Genomic DNA, 18,986 nt, shown 5'->3' with positions numbered 1-18,986 from the left:
GAAGCAGTGAGTCGAATGAAAAAATGGTAGGATGAACAAAAGGTAGATAAATGGATCACTATGTCAGGGTTCGGACTCGCTTATAAATTCTAATAAATTTCTATATTTTAATGCACTCCTATAAAATGCCTATATTTTGGCTAAAATCCTATTATTCCTATATTTTCGGTGGAAGAGCACCAAGAACATTGCTCATGATTTGCAATTTTCACTCCTCGTTAAGTAAGCCAAGATGTGCTTTTCTTTGCTTTTGACTCTGCTTGTAGACTGTGCTGTCTTTCGGTGTAGATCGATAAGTAATTACAACTGTTGAGCTGTTTGAACTTAACTAATGCTTTGTGTTGGGATTAGTAAGCTGCTTCTGCCTAGGCTATGCTGTTGTGCTGACTTAGTAGCCTATGTTCTGTTTTTTGTCATGTTGGGCCTGTCCGAAATGAGCGAAGATCAATATATAGGCTAGCAGTCTCTGCTTAATGAGACTCTGAGCTCTTGCGACTTATGCGTTTCCTGGCTGAACGCTATAAAAGGCCGATGCAAATACGGCCCAGTTTCGGACATATCCACATTTTTTCTTTTTATGGCCTTTTAATCGCGGGATACTATTTTGCAGGTGATGCTTAGTAATTAAGTATGGGGCCTACCAAGTTCAATCGTTCATGGCTTGCTAAGACGGATTGCAGCGGTAGAAAAATTGACGAAAGGTGTAAGACTGGGAACGACCAGTACTCGTTCCTTTGCAAACTCTGCTTGAAAAATCCTGGTAGCACAGCTGGGGTTGCTCAGCTAAACCAACATGTGCGATCTGCAGAACACGAAGCCGCAGTTACTGCTCAACTACATCCACTACAGCTTCACCTGATCGGACAATCTCGAGTTGATGAAACAACTAAGGATATACCATTAGTTGGTACAAGCATATTTTGTGAGCGTGATGTCGCTTATAAAGCTGAGTTAATATGGGCACTTCAGACGGTACAGAGTTCTATGTCTGCTAACTCTTCAGACCATATTTTCGCAACCTTCCATGCGATGTTCCCCGGTAAGATCCCCGACGGAATGTCCCTATGTGCGAAGAAACTCACGTATCTTAACACCTATAGGCTGAATCACTACTGTAAGAAATTGTTTGTTAAGTAAATTCAGTAATATTTTTTACTAGAATTTGACTATAAAATAACGACACTGGTATGAAAGAGTTACAGATACGTGTTCGATATTGGTCCTCATACGGAAACGAAATCCAGAGCAGAGATTTATGCACAAGTTTTATGGGCCACGCGACAAGTGATGACCTGTATAGGAAGATTATGTCAGCCATTGAGCAGAAACAGCTGCCACTTGAAAAGCTGATCACGCTTGGAAGTGACGGACCAAACGTCAACAAAAGCGTTTGAAACAAGTTCAATGCCGAAAAAAAGAAAGTGACGAGAAAGGGAATGTTGAACATAGGTACTTGCAACATCCATATAATTCATAACGCTTTCTTGAAAGGTCTTCAGGTGTTCGGAGAAGAAAGTTCCGACTTCGTTATTCTTGTGCATTCATTTTTTGACGGCTGGCCTGCACGTTGTGAAGACTATCGAAAGTGCCAAAGGAAAGTGGGAGTGCCAGAGAATGCTTTCATGAAGCATGTCCCAAGCCGCTGGCTGACGACATGCGGCAGTGGCCGGCAATCTTAGAGTACTTCCTGAACTTCGTGCCGAGAGAGAAAAAACTGAAGAATCTTTTGTCCACTCCCAAATTTCTGAAGATTATGGCTTATATCAAAAATGCGACGATGAAGGCCCAACTCGAGTTTGTTCTAGCCTCAGCAGAACTGTTCATGAGTTTCACCCAACTGTTCCAGAAATAAGAGCCTCTCATTCATGTTCTGCACTCAGGGATCAAAAGACTAGTTGTGACGCTTTGCAGACGGGTCTTTACTCCAGATTTCCTGACCGAGACTGAAAATTTCTCACCCATAGCTTCAGAAGATGTGGAGCGAGCTTTCGGTGAGAAAGCAACACTGAACAAGGCCATTTTCTATGTCAATGTGCGAAAAAATTTTATTGCGGGTATTCGCCATATTTTGAACAAATGTCCTCTGGAAAAGGATGGTTTTCTAGAGCCTTTACGCTCTTTGAGTCCGATCAACATGAAGGATTCAAAAAGCATTGCAGACATAGCGGTTGTGGCACGCGAGATTGTGATTGGAGTAAGCTCAGAAGTCGGCCAGGCTGAGTGGCTGCTTTTGCGTACGGAAACTGGACCCCGTGAGGAAATTACTCGGATCAATCATTTTTGGAGCCATTGTTTTGGATTGGTAAATGAGTGCAGGGACAGCAAGTATCCAGAACTTGCCAAACTCATCAAACTTGGGCTTACGTTGTCGCATGGCAGTACAGATTTTGAGCTTGGGTTCTTGCATTCTGGTAGGATTCTCAGTGAAGACCAAGCGGTGACATCTAAATGCGTCCTGGATGCCAGACTCATGGTATATGACACGTTGAGGTTTTATGGAGGAAAACCAGAACGGTTTGTTATTACAAAAGAGCTGTTGAATCTTGCATGTTCCGCACGGTCTCGGTAACAACAATATCTGGATGAAAAGAAAAAAGAAGGGCTATCCAAAAAGGAGAAAGCAGCTGTCAAAGAGGAAAGCAAGCGGAAGTAGCAGAAAGTCCTCGACAAAAAGAAAGTAATCGAAGACCTGGGAAGCAAAAGGAAAAAAAACTTAAGAGCATCAGAGCAAGAAAAGAGAGCTGTAGCATATACTCTACTTCAGGACGCGACCGATAGAATGAAGAAGGCTGCCTAGTCTAAGAGTTCAATAGACATTGCCCTGGCTGTTTCTTTGATCGAAGGAGCTGCGAAGTCCAGAACAAGTGAAAGAGAGCAGATGGTGGAATCTGCGAGAATGGAGCAGTCTCTGAAAAACTGACCTCATATCAAAATTGATGCCCAAGAAGCAGCAAGAGTGATTCCAAATATTTTACTTGTATCAGTCAATCGTTGGCACATTTTGTTTATCTTATTTTTTACTTTTTTTTACTATTTGTACATTTTTTATTTCAAAAAAAAAAAAGAAAAAAAAGATAAATGCAAAAACTCGGGAAATGACGAATTTATGTGACCAGGCATCCCACGCCATCTACCACAGATCTGATCCCGAAGACTTCCGAATCCTATATTAGGCCTATATTTTGGCCCGGGAAATCCTATAGAAATAGGACAGAGCCTATAATTTGATACGAACCGACCTGTCCGAACCCTGCTATGTTTCAAAAGCCCAAGTGGCATATACCCACAAACATTTCTAAAAAGCAAGGGAATCACCAACAGAGCAAATTACAAAGCACACAGAAACAGAATAAAAAGCGGAAAAATACCTAATCTAGCGACAAAATAAACTAGTTGTATAGGCTTTTCCTTCTTTCTAAGCACTTGACTATGTACACAACAACACAAAATATTGTGGTTGTGTTACTACTTTGTAGAATACCAGGAAGCAGTAAATCCCAAGTAGATATTTTACCTTTAAATCAAAGATCACCGGGCACTTACGGAGAAAACGGTCCAAATCCTCATGCTCAGCTTTACAAAGGGGAAATACATACAGCCCTTCAGGATCAACTATCTTTTTATCGAACACCTTTTGCCTGCTCTTGAGTAGAAGGCAATTCACCCTAAGCTAAATCCATCGACATAAATTCATAGCCAGTAACTTAAATTTTAAATAAACTTCCTCTCCAAAACTAGGTTTAGCCTGATTATAATGAATTGCTTGTCCCTCTAAGATAAATCGTACCTGGCTTTCTAAATCTGTTAGTAAATCACGGGAATGAAGACCATTATTCCATAAGTAAGGCAATCCCTCTCTTTCTTGTAGTGACTTATTTTGGGATGGCCGCATTGTTTTCAAACCATTATTCATTATCTGATCATATTCCGCTGTTACTAGTCAATTTTAATTTCTCCTAATTAACTTCAACCAAAATCTAGGCATAAAAATAGACCTACGTAGCTTTAAAGAAAACTGGCCCATATTACCTTTCAGAATCTATGAATAAGTAGTTTTAATGTAGACCAAACACTATTTTTTGTACAGTTAATCTAAGGTTCAACCTCAAACACATTGCAACAATTTTGGTATTGGTACCATTCGAACCCAAGAAAATTCGCTACGACACATAAAAAATTGACCGTTTTTCGTCTTTTCTTCAAAAATGACGAGTTTTTAAAACAACTTAATTTGCACGCATAGAAAGTTGGTAATAGTTAAATCTGGTATGTAAATTATGAATATGCACTTTGATATTGTTTTGAACGCTTATGTTCAGTTTTCTCCCCCCCCCCACTCTGGCCCACAAATCAAGTGTCGGTTAGGTCTTTTCATTACGCAAAGTTGAATTCATACAGGAAAAAATTTGACTATTGACGCAGAAAAGAAGTCGTGTCCGTGTCAATTTACACCCCCCCCATCCATCCTAAGCGTGACCACCCTGAATTCTTAGAATTCATTAAGCAACTTATCACAAATAGCTAAGTAATTCATTTTAATTTAAACCAAAAATAAGAGATAATTTTAAATTGCAAAAGGGTTGGAGATTCATCACATTTATTTAAGTAATGATATGTATTCTTCATCTTCGGTTTGGACCCGTGCATTAGAGCAGCTAGTTCCTTTGTACGATTTGTAAACAATGTCGCATTCGATGTCATTTCGAGGACAGCTGCACCGGTCACTATTGCAGAATCCCGTACAATCACACTTCACGAGGACGAGAATTTTCTTTGGTGCGGCTGGAAAATCCGTGAGGATAGGATACAGCATGCCGTTCTTAAATCTCCATCCCCAATTCTCAGGATCAAGGGCAGAGCTCTGAAGCCCGATCCAATCTTGCACTTGAAGATAGGTTCGGACACAGTGAAATTTCTCTGCTGCTGAAGTAGGAGGTAGATCTTGGGGATGAACGAAAGTTGTAGACGTTGCTACTTTCTTTTTGAAAGACTTGGTTTCTGTTGCTGTCAAGATTGTCATTAGACATTCCACCGTACAATATAGAAAGTGGAGCCTCTCCCACCGCTTTAATCTCTTCTTTCGAAGAGTCATATCTTCTGTCGAAGCAGCGATGTCGTAGCAATCAAAGACAATAATGGCGCCTGGATGTTTGGCCAAAACGTAGTTCCAGTATCGGTCCAAGTTCTCCGAATTTGTTTCTTTCTTTGTCCAGGGAATCCTGTGAAGAAATGTGCCCCCATCTAAGTCATAGGTGCAATTCAGACTATGTTTTTCCCAAGTAGAATCAATTTCTGAAAGCCGCTTGATAGCTCTTGCTAGCTCTGGTTTACTTCGATTTCGGAACGTACCAGAATCGTCAAAAGCGACGCAGGATAGGAGCAAAGTTCATATTTAAATGAAGATTCTTTGTCCATATACAGTCGTTTGGATATATTTAGAAATACGTTGTACTTGTTTCACGGTTAAGCCACAAACACACTTATCGTGGTGCCCAGCAGACGACGAGATGTTTGTTTGCAGAGATTTTACTCGAGGTTGGTAGTCTCCAAAATTTCAAGCCAGTGACGTTTCTATTACTCCCCAAATTTTTTGAAACCCAAAATAGAATCTAGGTCGGCCTTGACTGTCACAAGCCATGTTTTCTTCTGTCCTCCTAATTTCTTCTTCCATGCTAGTAGTGGAAGGCTTCTAAGGCATTGTTTGCTAATGTGCTCTAACAAACCACCTCAGACGCCTCATTTTGACAACATCAGAGACAAGTGGGCGATCCCTACCTCTTCCCCTGACCTCTTTGTTCGAAACTCTGTCGGAGAGGTGAATGCCTAGTAGATATCGTAGGCATTTGTGATGGAATACATCTAAGTTCGAGGCTTCCGCTGCTTTCAGTGACCAACTTTCACACCCATAGAGAAGAACAGAGAGTACCATGGCTTTGTAAAATCAGTGCTTTGTACGTGGAGAGATTTCTCTACCACTTAATCTTCTATAGTTAGAAGACGTTGAAACAGCAATTAAAGGTCTAAACGGTGGATTTCTCCCCAAATTTTTTGCTTCGCCATCATAAAGATTTACCTGATCTTTTCGTTTGAACGAATGATCCTTCCGAAATTACCTTACCATTCCTTCAAGAATCTTCTTTCCGATTTCCACTATTTTGTCTGTGTTTCTGTTTTCTGCAGAAGTCATGCCAGTAGCAAGGCTTCAAATTGATAGCGGATCACCCTCGATGGGAGACGACTGCTTTGAAAAGTCAATAACTATTTGTGTTTATTTGCAGTCCTTCTGCTGCCTTGAAATACCAAACTCTCTGTGTTGATCGCTTGTGTGATACGAAACATCCGTCAGTTCTTGCATCAGAAGATTAACGTGAGTTAATCTTCTGACAGGCTGGACGTCCCATTCTTCAGACAGGCTGGACGTCCCATTACCCACTGAAGACTCTGTATTTCCGTCATTCCTCTACCTCTAGTCAATCCGGCTACCGTTTTTAGACTTCTCATCAGTTCTTCTTCTGTAGAAGACCAAATCTGTAGATAAACAGACCCAGAATTTGTCCGATTTTCTCATAACGTATAAGCCTTTTTTGAAAGACTGGAAAAGTGTTGGACTTTTATGTTGAAGTCTGTTCATCTGCTTTAGGTACAGCCTCGCCGACTTCATGTACTTGTTGTGACCAGCTGCTAAGAGGTAAGAAAGCATGTCAGAAACTGATTGCAAATGAAGTTTCCATTGACTTGTCCGTTCAGCTCTGAGGAAATTTCGAAGAATGGCAACCATGTCCATGTACTGTGTACAAAGTTTTTGTATTCGAGTCTCGTGACTTTGCTTTGATTTAAGAGTTGACAGAGAAGCTTTGGCCTTCATGAGACTTAAAGACTGGGACACATGTTCAAGAGAAGCTCGTCCATTCATTACTTTTTCATATAGGTCTTTGATTTCACTAAGACTAACCATATTCAATACAAGGTCTGTAATCAATTCAAGTTCTGCATCTTAATTCTCGTCTACAAGTTCCTTTATCAGAATCGAGTGAACTACTGTGTCTACAATGGTATGGGTTCGCAGTGTTCAAGAAATAGCTTTACCAATTAGAAGATGAGGAATTGTATCGGAAGCGTACATCAATTCAGAGATTTCTTTCAGTCCAGATCCATCCATCAAATATCCAATGGCACCGACAAAACTCATGAGCATGCGGAATCCTCCTAGTCTAACCACTACTTTTGCAGCGCTACTTCCAGGTCCTTTTGCAGCAATAATCTTCATGGACTTTCACCACAACGGCTGGTCAAAGGTTACGACCAAAATAAATTCGTACCGTTTGCCCTGATGGGCAATGAATGTTAGTGTAGATAGAACACAATTCTCGTCACTTGAAGGAAAATCGATCATAGGAAGAAAGAAAATGCTGGCTTTACCGGGATGGTCACCAGCCATGCAGTTCCACTCCAACCTGGCCTAGGTTGCTTGAGATGCCAAAACGTAAGGCAAAGAACATCTAAGATTGAAATCTTATATTCCTCGAATCCTGGATGAAGAAGATCATAATAAATCGTCGAAAGGACAGAATCATTTGACATTCTGTGGACGATTCAGATTCTTCCAGCTGCATTATCTCCTCAGCTGTAACTTCCCACCTAGGGATACTTTTTAAGGGGATTTTTAGCCCTGGGGTTACAGCAGCAATGATACCAATGCCATGAAAGGTACTTCTACCATCGAGAGTATATATATATTGTGATCAACGTTGCCGGCCACGTGTTGGACCACACAGTCAGAAGTAGTTCCTTAAAGTTCAATTCCATAATAAACTGCAGTATTTTTCTCAAACCTCAGAACTTCAGAATAGGAGGAGCAAAACCCCAACAAAATCAAGGTATCAATCAAGAATGTGGAGGAATAGTGATGATTTATTTGAAGAGCCACTCCAAGTTGCAAAGGAAAAATGACTACGCGTGAAAGCACAGTTTGTACAATTGCATGTCCACTTGCAATAATTTTCTTGACAATGTCTTTACCGACGAACATTCCGCTTAGAAGCAAACATAGGCTAGAGGGTAGAAACGATAGTAAGTTCACATGTGAGGTTAGTTAATTTAGCAGTTCGCTGTTATAGTTGTTGGTTTTGAAATTCTTTACATTATTTCTTATGAGCTTCGCAGTAGCTTTTGTAAGTTCTTTCTTCTCGTCTTCTTCGTTTCCAGTTTTGTTAACCTTATAGAAATCACGAAGAGTTCTTGATGCAGTCATTTTCCGACTAACAACGTCAGCTGTTCTATTAAGAGTAGCAATCACAATCTGACCACCATAATGTTCAAGAAGCTTCTTTTCATGTAGACCTTCGAGTAAGCCTCACGACATGCTGCTGTCATAAAATCAACAAGGTTAGCCAATGTCTCTTGCTCCTCGTCATTTACTTCGAAGTAAATTGCTGCCTTTTGAAAGACTTTGCTTTTGTCAGCTTCCTCTTCCAGGGATGGCCAAAACATAGAACTGAGTCCATAGTCGTGATCTATGAACCTGACTCTCCTATCACCGACTTTTTAAAAGTGCAAGTTATATATTATTTTTTAAGTCGTCATTTTAGAAGAAAAGACGAAAAAACGTCAATTTCACCTCGACCGATTTTTACAGTTTGTACAAAAAAAATTTCAGGTTAGAAAAATACCAAATTCAAAACTCTTGCAATTTGACGTAGATAATTTCGGAGACCACACTGCCTTTCCATGACGTTTTACTACTGATGACGGTCACTGTATATGTCACCGAAATATCTGGTATTTTTGTGAATTTCTATCACTGTTATCATCATCACTGTCTATTAAAAGGATTTTATCCCTATTTGAACTTTTATTTATCGTCTTGCAATTTGTTTGAGGTAACCCCTAAAATTAATTTAGATTGACTGTACTATTTGTAATACTGGAGCTGGAGGGACTCCAACCAGGGGCGTAGCTCCAGTATTTTTATTGTGGGGCAAGACGGGTCCAGATCCAGAAATTCAAAAGGCATGGGCTATATAATAATTTTTCTCCAAGTTATCGGAAGAACAACTGCCCCCTTGTTCCCCTTCCAAACGACCCCCCTGACTCCAACTGCTGTGCCACTTCTCTGACACAAATTTCTGCTCCCTATTTTGTCACTGCTAAAACTTTTGTATTCAACATTCTTTTATACATTTTTAGGTTTTAATTCCCTTTATCGTTGGGTTTCTAAGAAATGCAGACATGGTCACTTTGCCTCTTTTAAATATTTCATCAACATAACTCTCTAAACTTCCATTTCGAGGTAAAACAAATCCTAAACATTTTATGAAAAATGTGGTTAGATAACTGTTTAGACTTGGATTCAAAATTTTTAAAAGTTGTTTTTGATGCTAGCGTATGATTTAATTTAACTTTTTTTCCCGTTGATATAGGCTCCCGGAAGTGGTGTCAAAATATTCAGAATTTTATTATTTAAAGTTTGTTATGGATTTTTCCAATGTTTTATTTCAGTTATACCTCTTTTTTTTGTCTCTTAAATTCTTTTTTTTCTCTAAACGATAGTAAGTTCTAATGTGAGGTCAGTAAATTTAGCAGTTCGCTGTTATAGTTTTTGGTTTCGAAATTCTTTACATCATTTCTTATGAGCTTCGCTGCAGCTTTTATAAGCTGTTTCTTCTCGTCTTCTTTGTTTCCCGTTTTGTTAACCTTATAGAAGTCGCGAAGAATTCGTAATGCAGTTGTTTTCTGACTAACAACATCAGCTGTTCCAATAAGAGTAGCAATCACAATCTGACCACCATAATGTTCAAGAAGCTTCTTTTCATGTAGACCTTCGAGTAAGCCTCTTGACCTGCTGCTGTCATAAAATTAACAAGGCTAGCCAATGTTTCTTGCTCCTCGTCATTTACTTCGAAGCACATTACTGCCTTTTGAAAGGCCTTGCTTTTGTCAACGTCCTCAGGTCTTCGATATTTTCTTTTTTTTTTATATCTGGTTCATCAGGCTCACAAAACTTAGCCGGGATCTGCCTTAATGTTCCAAAATTTGCACTGCACCTGTGGTGGTAGACTGCATCTGCCGTATGGAGATCACTGACTGAGCAAACTCGTGTGGAAACGTCTACTCCCCACTGTTCATTCCCGAGTTCACAAAGTTCACGAACCCGAGTTCGCAAAGTTCACACAGTAAAGGTGACGGTAGCATCTGACACAGATGACGCTGACATTAGTAGGACCTAAAAGTAAGAACTGCGATTAGAAATATTTACACTGGATATTCTGGATAGTCTATAAATACTATCAAGGTGATATCCAGGGGAGGCACCCTACCCCCCTAAATGTCAAAAAAACCTTTTTTCTAGGGCAACATCAAGATTCAAAACCACCTCTCCACCCACCCCGAAATAAAGTTCTGGATACAGGTCTGAATTCTATAGTTGCGTAGGGGAGGTCGGGGTTGATATTGGGGTGTCTTATTAAAATATGATAGAGAGAGAGAGAGAGAGAGAGAGAGAGAGAGAGAGAGAGAGAGAGAGAGAGAGAGAGAGAGAGAGAGAGAGAGAGAGAGAGAGAGAGAGAGAGAGAGAGAGAGAGAGAGAGAGAGAGATAGAGAGAGAGAGAGAGAGAGAGAGAGAGAGAGAGAGAGAGAGAGAGAGAGAAAGAGAGAGAGAGAGAGAACACGAAGAAGAAGAAAAAAACAACATGAAGAAGAAAAGCATATGAGATAATATTGAACATGCTGCTGAAATCTATATTGAATATAGAAACTAATTCATGCATTAAGATTGAAGTTTAAAATCATGAAAGGTTTAAGATTCATGGTCGTAAGCAAAGAAATAAAACAATCATCTACTTTTGTCCATTTAGAGTAGAACTGGACACTGTCCGGTCCAACCCATAGACGTATTATCAAAATTATAAATCTATGGTTCAACCCCAATAAATGTCTGGATCAACCTCCCATCACGATCCGAAAGAGAAAGCCATCTGGCATAAGAGAATTAAATATTAGGTACAGAGTGCAACTTTTACTTGATTCTAGAATGACCAGAGAATTTAGATAAACAAGAGAAAAATTTCCAGCATTGTGCTTACAGCTTAAGATACTAATGGTCAAGGTGCCAGAAAAAAATTAACTTACCTAAAACAGACTTTGCAGTTTATCAAACAGTTCGTGGTAACCACAGTTCATATAATTATCCAGTATGATCATTCTCTATCTCACCCATTATAAAAACCCGGACCGGGGTGCGAGTGCTCCGGAGAGCGTTTTTGCAGATATAAACATAAGCGAAGTCAGATCTTTTCATGGGTAGACAAGTCAGATTTCTCTTGGACGCGAAACTTGGCTTCAGCGTTGGAACACTAATTTTGAAGAAACTAATTTTAAATTAATTTATTCCAATACATACATGAAAATCGGTAGTTAGTAGTGTAATGTTATTATTAGATGTTTTTAGGAATTAAAAATAGGTTTCGAAGTCTCAAGTTGGTTTCAAAGGCATTTTGAGAAAGTTTCTGCCAAAATACGTGTTCCAGGGTAATTGGACCGCTGATGGCAGATGAAATGAGAGGAGCTGTTTGTACGCGCCGATATAAATATATATATATATATATATATATATATATATATATATATATATATTCTTTGTCGTAAAGAAAGACAAAGAATAAATTTACGACGATAATCAAGTAAAAAATAAGTTTTATTTGAACAATGCCATAAAGCGATGACATTTGATTATGATATTTGGTGCTTCGCATTGATGTTTCAGTTTTAAAAGTTTTATCAATTTTTTCTCAAAGGGAAATTACGTGGTGGGCATGAATGTAGACTTGCAGCTAAATTAAATATAGTTACTTCCGCTTTTCACATCTGTTTATTGATATTGGTTTTATTTTTATTGTCTGTAGTACTGAGGAGCTCATTAAGGAGATAATCAAACACAAATTTTAAAAAATTTTACCCCTTTGTTCAAAATAAGAGATAATCAAATATTTAAACTACTAAAACTAAAATAATTACTTGCTAGTTTATTCTCCGAGATAGGTAGGCCTATGTGTCTCGATTTCCTGATTCTTAAATCTTACTTCGTAATATGCACGTGCGCCCAAAAAAAATCTTATAAATTGTTCAAGGGGGAAGTCCTTGCAGCCAGTTCCCCAGTTCAGGTCTTTGCGCTCAAGCCAAATTCGATTGGTTAGTCCCGGTTTCCAGCAAGAATTTCTATAATATTCGAGGAAAATGGAGTAACAGTCTTGCAGAAACTAAACAACACCTAGCGAAGGAGCTGTAAAGCTGGATAAATTTAGACTTGACTGCTAGTAGGCCTTTTCCGCCATAAAAGAATAAACTTCGTCAAAAACTTCGTCAAGAATATTCTATAATAGGAGCTTTTCTAGCGTAAAGCCCCGTAAAATTTTGGATCTGCCACTAAAATGTGTGATGTCCTTCAATTTTCTGAAAATTTCCTAAGAATTTTACGAAAAACACTTCTTAACAGACGTTTGGTATTTTCTTGGATAGGGCTATTGTGGCAACTTTTACCACAACAACCCATAATTAGAACTCAAGTCCTAAAATTGTTCTCAATCAGGAACCCTTATCGCTATTTAAATTCACAAAGTGCAAAGATTTTCAAACAGAGGTGTTTATTGTTTAAAGTTCAGGAAAGGTCTGCCCATTTCATACGAAAACATTGATCGAAAACGAAAGTAGTCTTATCTAGAAAATAAATATCGTAGAAAAGAAACAACACGACGGGAAAAAAAATGATGACCCATCCAGTGGCGGACCCCGAGGGGGGGGGGCGAGGGGTGCCCCCCGATAGTAGTGTAAAGTAGCGTAATTTACCTAATTAACGACATTTTGCATTAATTAAACTTGCTCCTACCGTAAGTTTGTCGGATCAACCTATTTTGCCGCCCCCCCCTAAAAAAATCCTGGATCCGCCCCTGAAACCAACACACCTACTCCACCAGTTATTAGAAGAAGAAAAAATCCTTATTTTCACAAATTTCATCAACCCCCCCGCCCCCTTTTTTATAAAATCCTACATAGGCCGATCAGTTGAGTCCACTGTATGTAAATAATAGATTAAGTAATGATTTGTATATAAATTAATTCATACCTGTGAGATGGGACACTTGCAAACCACTTGGCTGGCTCACCAAGTTTTTTTCTGCTTTCGCAATTACGAATAATGCACTTGGTAACCATTTCTCAGTGATTGACGATAACAGACTAATCCGCTAAGGCAAAAATAAGTGGGAGGAGCTTTTTGTTCGCACCGAGACCGAAGACCAGAAATGATCTGCGATAAGCTTACTGTCTATAAACTGTGGTGGTAACGAACTGTAAGTAAGGAGCGACCCGGCTCAATGGTAACCGAAACTCTAGAAAACGGGTTTTTGATACCAATAGATACATCAAAAGAATCAAATTTGTTTGCTGATTTCAAATATATAGCTTTCGTCAAGTTTAGTGCTACCCATCAAAAGTTACGCGCCTGAGAAAATTTGGCTGATTTTCAAAAAAAGGGGGAAAGACCCCCTGAAAGTTATAGAACCTTAATGAAAATCACACAATCATATTCAGCGTATCAGAGAATCCTACTGTAGAGGTTTCAAGCTCCTATCTACGAAAATGTGGAATTTTGCATTTTTAGCAAGAAGAAAGATAAGGGATGCGTGCTTTTTTTGTTTATTTTTTTTCCCCAGGGGTGATTGTCTTGACCCAGTGGTCCTAGAATATCGTGGGAGGGTTCATTGGAACGGAAATTAAAAGTTCTAGTGCTCTTTTTAAGTGACAAAAAAATGGAGGGCAACTAGGCCCCCTCCCACGCTCATTTTTCTCCCAAAGTCACCCGATCAAAATTTTGAGATACCCATTTTGTTCAGCATGATCGAAAATATGATAAATATGTCTTTTAGGATGACTTAATCCCCCGAAGTCCCCAGGGGGAGGGCTAAAAGCTATTAACTTTACCCAATGTTAACATATAGTATTGGTTATTGGGAAGTATACAGATGTTTTCAGGAGGTTTTTTCCTGGTAGTGGGGGAGGGGGTCTGGGGTTATGTTGGAAGAACTGTCCATGAAGGAAGTTTTCCTGGGGGAAGGGAAATTGCCATGAAGGGGGCGCTGGACTTGCCAGCATTATTTATTGGTTATTGGGAAGTATACAGACATTTTCAGGAAGGATTTTTTCCTGGAGGGGGAGGGGGCTAGAGGCGGGGTGGACTCCGGAGAATCATTCCGTGGAGGATGTTTCTTGGGGGTAAGGGACATTTCTATGAAGGGGGCGCCGAATTTCCAAGCACTATTTAAAAAAAGATCAGAAATTAAATATAAAAAAACAAGTTTTTTTAACTGAAAGTAAGAAGCAACATTAGAACTTAAAACGAACAGAAATTATAACGTATGTGAGGGGGTTTTCCCCCAAGTCAATACCTCGCTCTTTACGCTACAGTTTTTTTTAGTGCTTTCAAAAGAGCTATCTATTCTAATTAAGCGGCCTTTGCGATTCAGGGGTTTGTGAATCAAAATGTTTTTTAACTTTTAACTTAAAGAGCGTGGTATTGACTAAGGGGAGAACCCCCTCATATACGTAATAACATATACGTAATTAAAAAAAAACAATAAAAAAAAAAAAGCGACACAGCTCAATAGTAATTTAAACTTCTAAAAACGGAATTTTGATGTCAATAAATGTATCAAAAGAATGTGTTTATAATGCTGATTCTAAATATATAAATTTTATTAAGTTTAGTATTACTCATCAAAGGCTACGAGTCTGAGAAAATTTACCCGTTTTTTTAAAGAGGGGGGAAACATCCCCTACAAGTGAAAGAATTTTAATGAAAATCACACCGTCAGATTCAGCTTATCAGAAAACCCTATTACATTGGTTTCGAGCTCATATTTGCAAAAATCTGCAACTTTGTATTTTTTGCCAGAAGAAAAATATACGAATATAGATGTTAGTTACCTAAGTTAATTTGTAAATTACGTCATAACCAAATTTAGAGACATCCATTTATCAAAAGAAAATTAAAATTTTTATGCAAATTTTGTTTACTTATTCAATGACGGTTAGCCAAAATAAAAGATGCATTAACTAAAAAACGATCAGAAATTAAATAAAAAAACAAGTTTTTTTACCTGAAAGTAAGGAGCGACATTAAAACTTAAAACGAACAGAAATTATTCCGTATATGAAAGGGGCTGTCCCCTTCTCAACGCCTCGCTCTTTACGCTAAAGTTTGACTCTGTCTCACAACTTTTTTTTTAAAAAATAAAAAACTTTAGCGTAAAGAGCGAAGCGTTGAGAAGGGGACAGCCCCTTTCATATACGGAATAATTTCTGTTTGTTTTAAGTTTTAATGTCGCTCCTTACTTTCAGTTTAAAAAATTTGTTTTTTTTTATTTAATCTTCTGAAAGGATCAATCAACCAAACTAAGAATTCTTCCTTGAGACACGGAGGCTAGGCTATGTGGTACTATTAGCGTCCAGTTCAACCCCGACCTCCCCTATGTAAAACCAGGTTTCAAATGCATTAGAATCTGACCTCTTTAGAGTGTGAATCACACAAATCTCTTCAGATGCTTTTGACAGCTTCACAAGACGTTCTTGTCATACCGTATGTATAATTATAAATTTTTAGTTATCCCCCATTCATCTCAATCATTTTAGCAGAGAAACAGCATTTATTGGCAATAAAATGTATCCTTTCTTTTGATGGCTCATAGTAAAACATACCCATCATGCTTTTTCATTATTTAACTATGCTCCGATTCCAGCTTTGCAAACCCTACCTTGGATCTTGAAGATAAATTAAATTAAAAAAAACAAATTCAACTGAAAGTAAAGAGCAACATTAAAACTCAAAACGAACAGAAATTATTACGTATATGAGGGGGTTCGCACCCTTGTCAATACCTCACTGTTTACGCCAGTAGATACCTATCTTATTGTCCCACGATTACCACGTGGTTTATGGTTTTCTCACTGAGAATGAAAAAACAGAATTTTTCTCACTTGAAAAAAACAGGAATTTTCTAACTTTTATGGATGTTTCTTGGACGGTTATGAGTGTTGATCAATTTATTTGATGTTTTTCATTGATGTCAACAGTAATTTATGTCTGTTTTATGGTTTTTGTCAGTGAGAATGAAAAAACAGTATTTTTCTCACTTTGATGGATGTTTTCTGAATTATTGAGTCTAACGGGGACAGAGTCAATGATCTCTTCTTTCAAGATCTTGTTTTGTTGTTGTTTTGGCCAAGTGCACGCAATGTCTGACATATGATGTCATGGTTGATTGATTTGTCAAGAAAGGGGAATTAATTTGTTGTTTCTAAGGGGAATTATTGATTCACGAAAGGGTTTCTTAGTAATTTGAAATGTGACAGCGCAGGGATGCCAAAAACAAAAGGAACACGCAGAAATTACGTTTAGGGGTTATTTGGGCGAAACCGTTTTAGACATTTTAGGGAAATATTTCGGCGAAACAGTTAGAGACATTTTAAAAGATGATTTTAGAAGAGGTTTTAGAAGAGAATTTGAGGGTGAAACTCTGTGGTCGTTATAATACACAAGTTCCATTTGAACAGTGTCGTGAGGTCCTCTACCCCAACCCCCAAGGACCCACAAAACCCACCCCAACCCCCAAGGAACCCTCCCGTCCTCAAATGTCTCCCCGGCGCCCAAAGGGACCCCCGATCCCCCACGGCCCAAGAGCCCCATTTTAAATACTTTTTTAGGGCGTTATTATATCTTTTCAGAACAAGTTATTTTCTTATCGAAATCTGAAGGTAGGGTCTGGGTACATTTAGAATTGTGGCAATTAGACTAACATTTTCGGAAATAAAACATTGAAAGGAACATCAAATTATATTCTTTTAGCCTACAAGTTAATGTAAACAGCCTAAGTTTTCCAGATATACTTTGCAATGTACATCACCAACCTTCTTCTTAACTGGACATATCCTGGACAAAATAAAAAAATCATTGACTCTATGGGTTTTTGCTTTATAGCAACAGTTCTAGAATCAAGTCTACTATTTAGCCTAGGGGTAACAAGCAAATTCTGAAGGTAGAGTCTGGGTAAATTTAGAATGGTGACAATTAGACTAACATTTTTGGAAATAAAACATGGAAAGGAACATCAAATTATATACGTTAAGACAACAATTGAATGTAAACAGTCTAAGTTTTCCAGATATACTTTGCAATGTACATCACCAACAACCTTCTTCTTAACTGGACACATCCTGGAAAAAATAAAAACAAATCACTGACTATGGGTTATTGCCTTATAGCAACAGTTCTAGAATCAAGTCTACTATTCAGCCTAGGGGTACCAATCGAAATCTGAAGGTAGGGTTTGGATACATTTAGAATGGTGGCAATTAGACTAACATTTTTGGAAATAAAACATTGAAAGGAACATCAAATTATATTCTTTTAGCCTACAAGTTAATGTAAACAGCCTAAGTTTTTTAGATATACTTTGCAATGTACATCACCATCAACCTTCTTCTTAACTGGACATATCCTGGAAAAAATAAAGACAAATCACTGACTCTGTGGATTTTTGCTTTATAGCAACAGTTCTAAAATCAATTCTACTATTTAGCATAGGTGTACCAATCGAAATCAGAATGTAAGGTCTGGATACATTTAGAATGTTGACAATTAGACTAACATTTTTGGAAATAAAACGTTGAAAGGAACATCAAATTATATTCTTTTAGCCTATAAGTTAATGTAAACAGCCTAAGTTTTCCAGATATACTTTGCAATGTACATCACCATCAACCTTCTTCTTAACTGGACATACCCTGGACAAATAAAAAAAAATCACTGCCTCTGGGTTTTTGCTTTATATCAATAGTTCTAGAATCAAGTCTACTATTTAGCCTAGGGGTACAAATCGAAATCTGAAGGTAGGGTCTGGATACATTTAGAATGGTGGCAATTAGACTATAATTTTTGGAAATAAAACATTGAAAGGAACATCAAATTATATTATTTTAGACAACAAGTTAATGTAAACAGCCTAAGTTTTACAGATATACTTTGAAATATTCATCACCATCAAACTTCTTTTTAACTGAACATATCCTGGACAAAATAAAAAAAATAACTTACTCTATGGGTTTTTGCTTTATATCAATAATTCTAGAATCAAGTCTACTATTTAGCCTAGGGGTACCAATTGAAATCTGAAGGTAGGGTCTGGGTACATTTAGAATGGTGGCAATTAGGCTAACATTTTTGGAAATAAAACATTGAAAGGAACATCAAATTACATTCTTTTAGTCAACAAGTTAATGTAAACATCCTAAGTTTTCAATATATACTTTGCAATTTAAAACACAAACAACCTTCTTTTTAACTGGACATAACAATGACAAAATAAAAAAAAAATCACTGACTCTATGGGTTTTTGCTTTATAGCAACAGTTCTAGAATCAAGTCTACTATTTAGCCTAAAGGTACCAATCGAAATCTGAAGGTAGGGTCTGGATACATTTAGAATGGTGACAATTAGACTAACATTTTTGGAAATAAAACATTGAAAGGAACATCAAATTATATTCTTTTAGCCTACAAGTTAATTTAAACAGCCTAAGTTTTCCAGATATACTTTGCAATGTACATCACCATCAACCTTGTTCTTAACTTGACATATCCTGGATAAAATAAAAAAAATCATTGACTCTATGTGTTTTTGCTTTATAGCAACAGTTCTAGAATCAAGTCTACTATTTAGCCTAGGGGCACCAATCGAAATCTGAAGGTAGGGTCTGGATAAATTTAGAATGGTGGCAATTAGACTACCATTTTTGAAAATAAAACATTGAAAGGAACATCAAATTATATTCTTTTAGCTTACAATTTAATGTAAACAGCTTAAGTTTTCCAGATGTACTATACAGCATATTGGATAGCTCAACACCAAGTAATACTTTTCAAAAGGCATTTCAGAGAA

General features: G+C 37.8%; 1 protein-coding gene across 1 annotated transcript in view; it reads left to right on the top strand.

Annotated features, from left to right (window-relative positions):
- LOC148953732 (uncharacterized) overlaps positions 1 to 18,986 on the top strand; it is a 387,433-nt gene that overhangs the window by 322,505 nt on the left and 45,942 nt on the right. The window lies entirely within an intron of this gene.

Source organism: Artemia sp. Qi Xiang Cuo, chromosome 3, assembly GCF_049724085.1.
Source record: "Artemia sp. Qi Xiang Cuo chromosome 3, ASM4972408v1, whole genome shotgun sequence".
Lineage (NCBI taxonomy): Eukaryota > Metazoa > Arthropoda > Branchiopoda > Anostraca > Artemiidae > Artemia > Artemia sp. Qi Xiang Cuo.
This window is presented reverse-complemented; position numbering and strand designations above follow the sequence as displayed.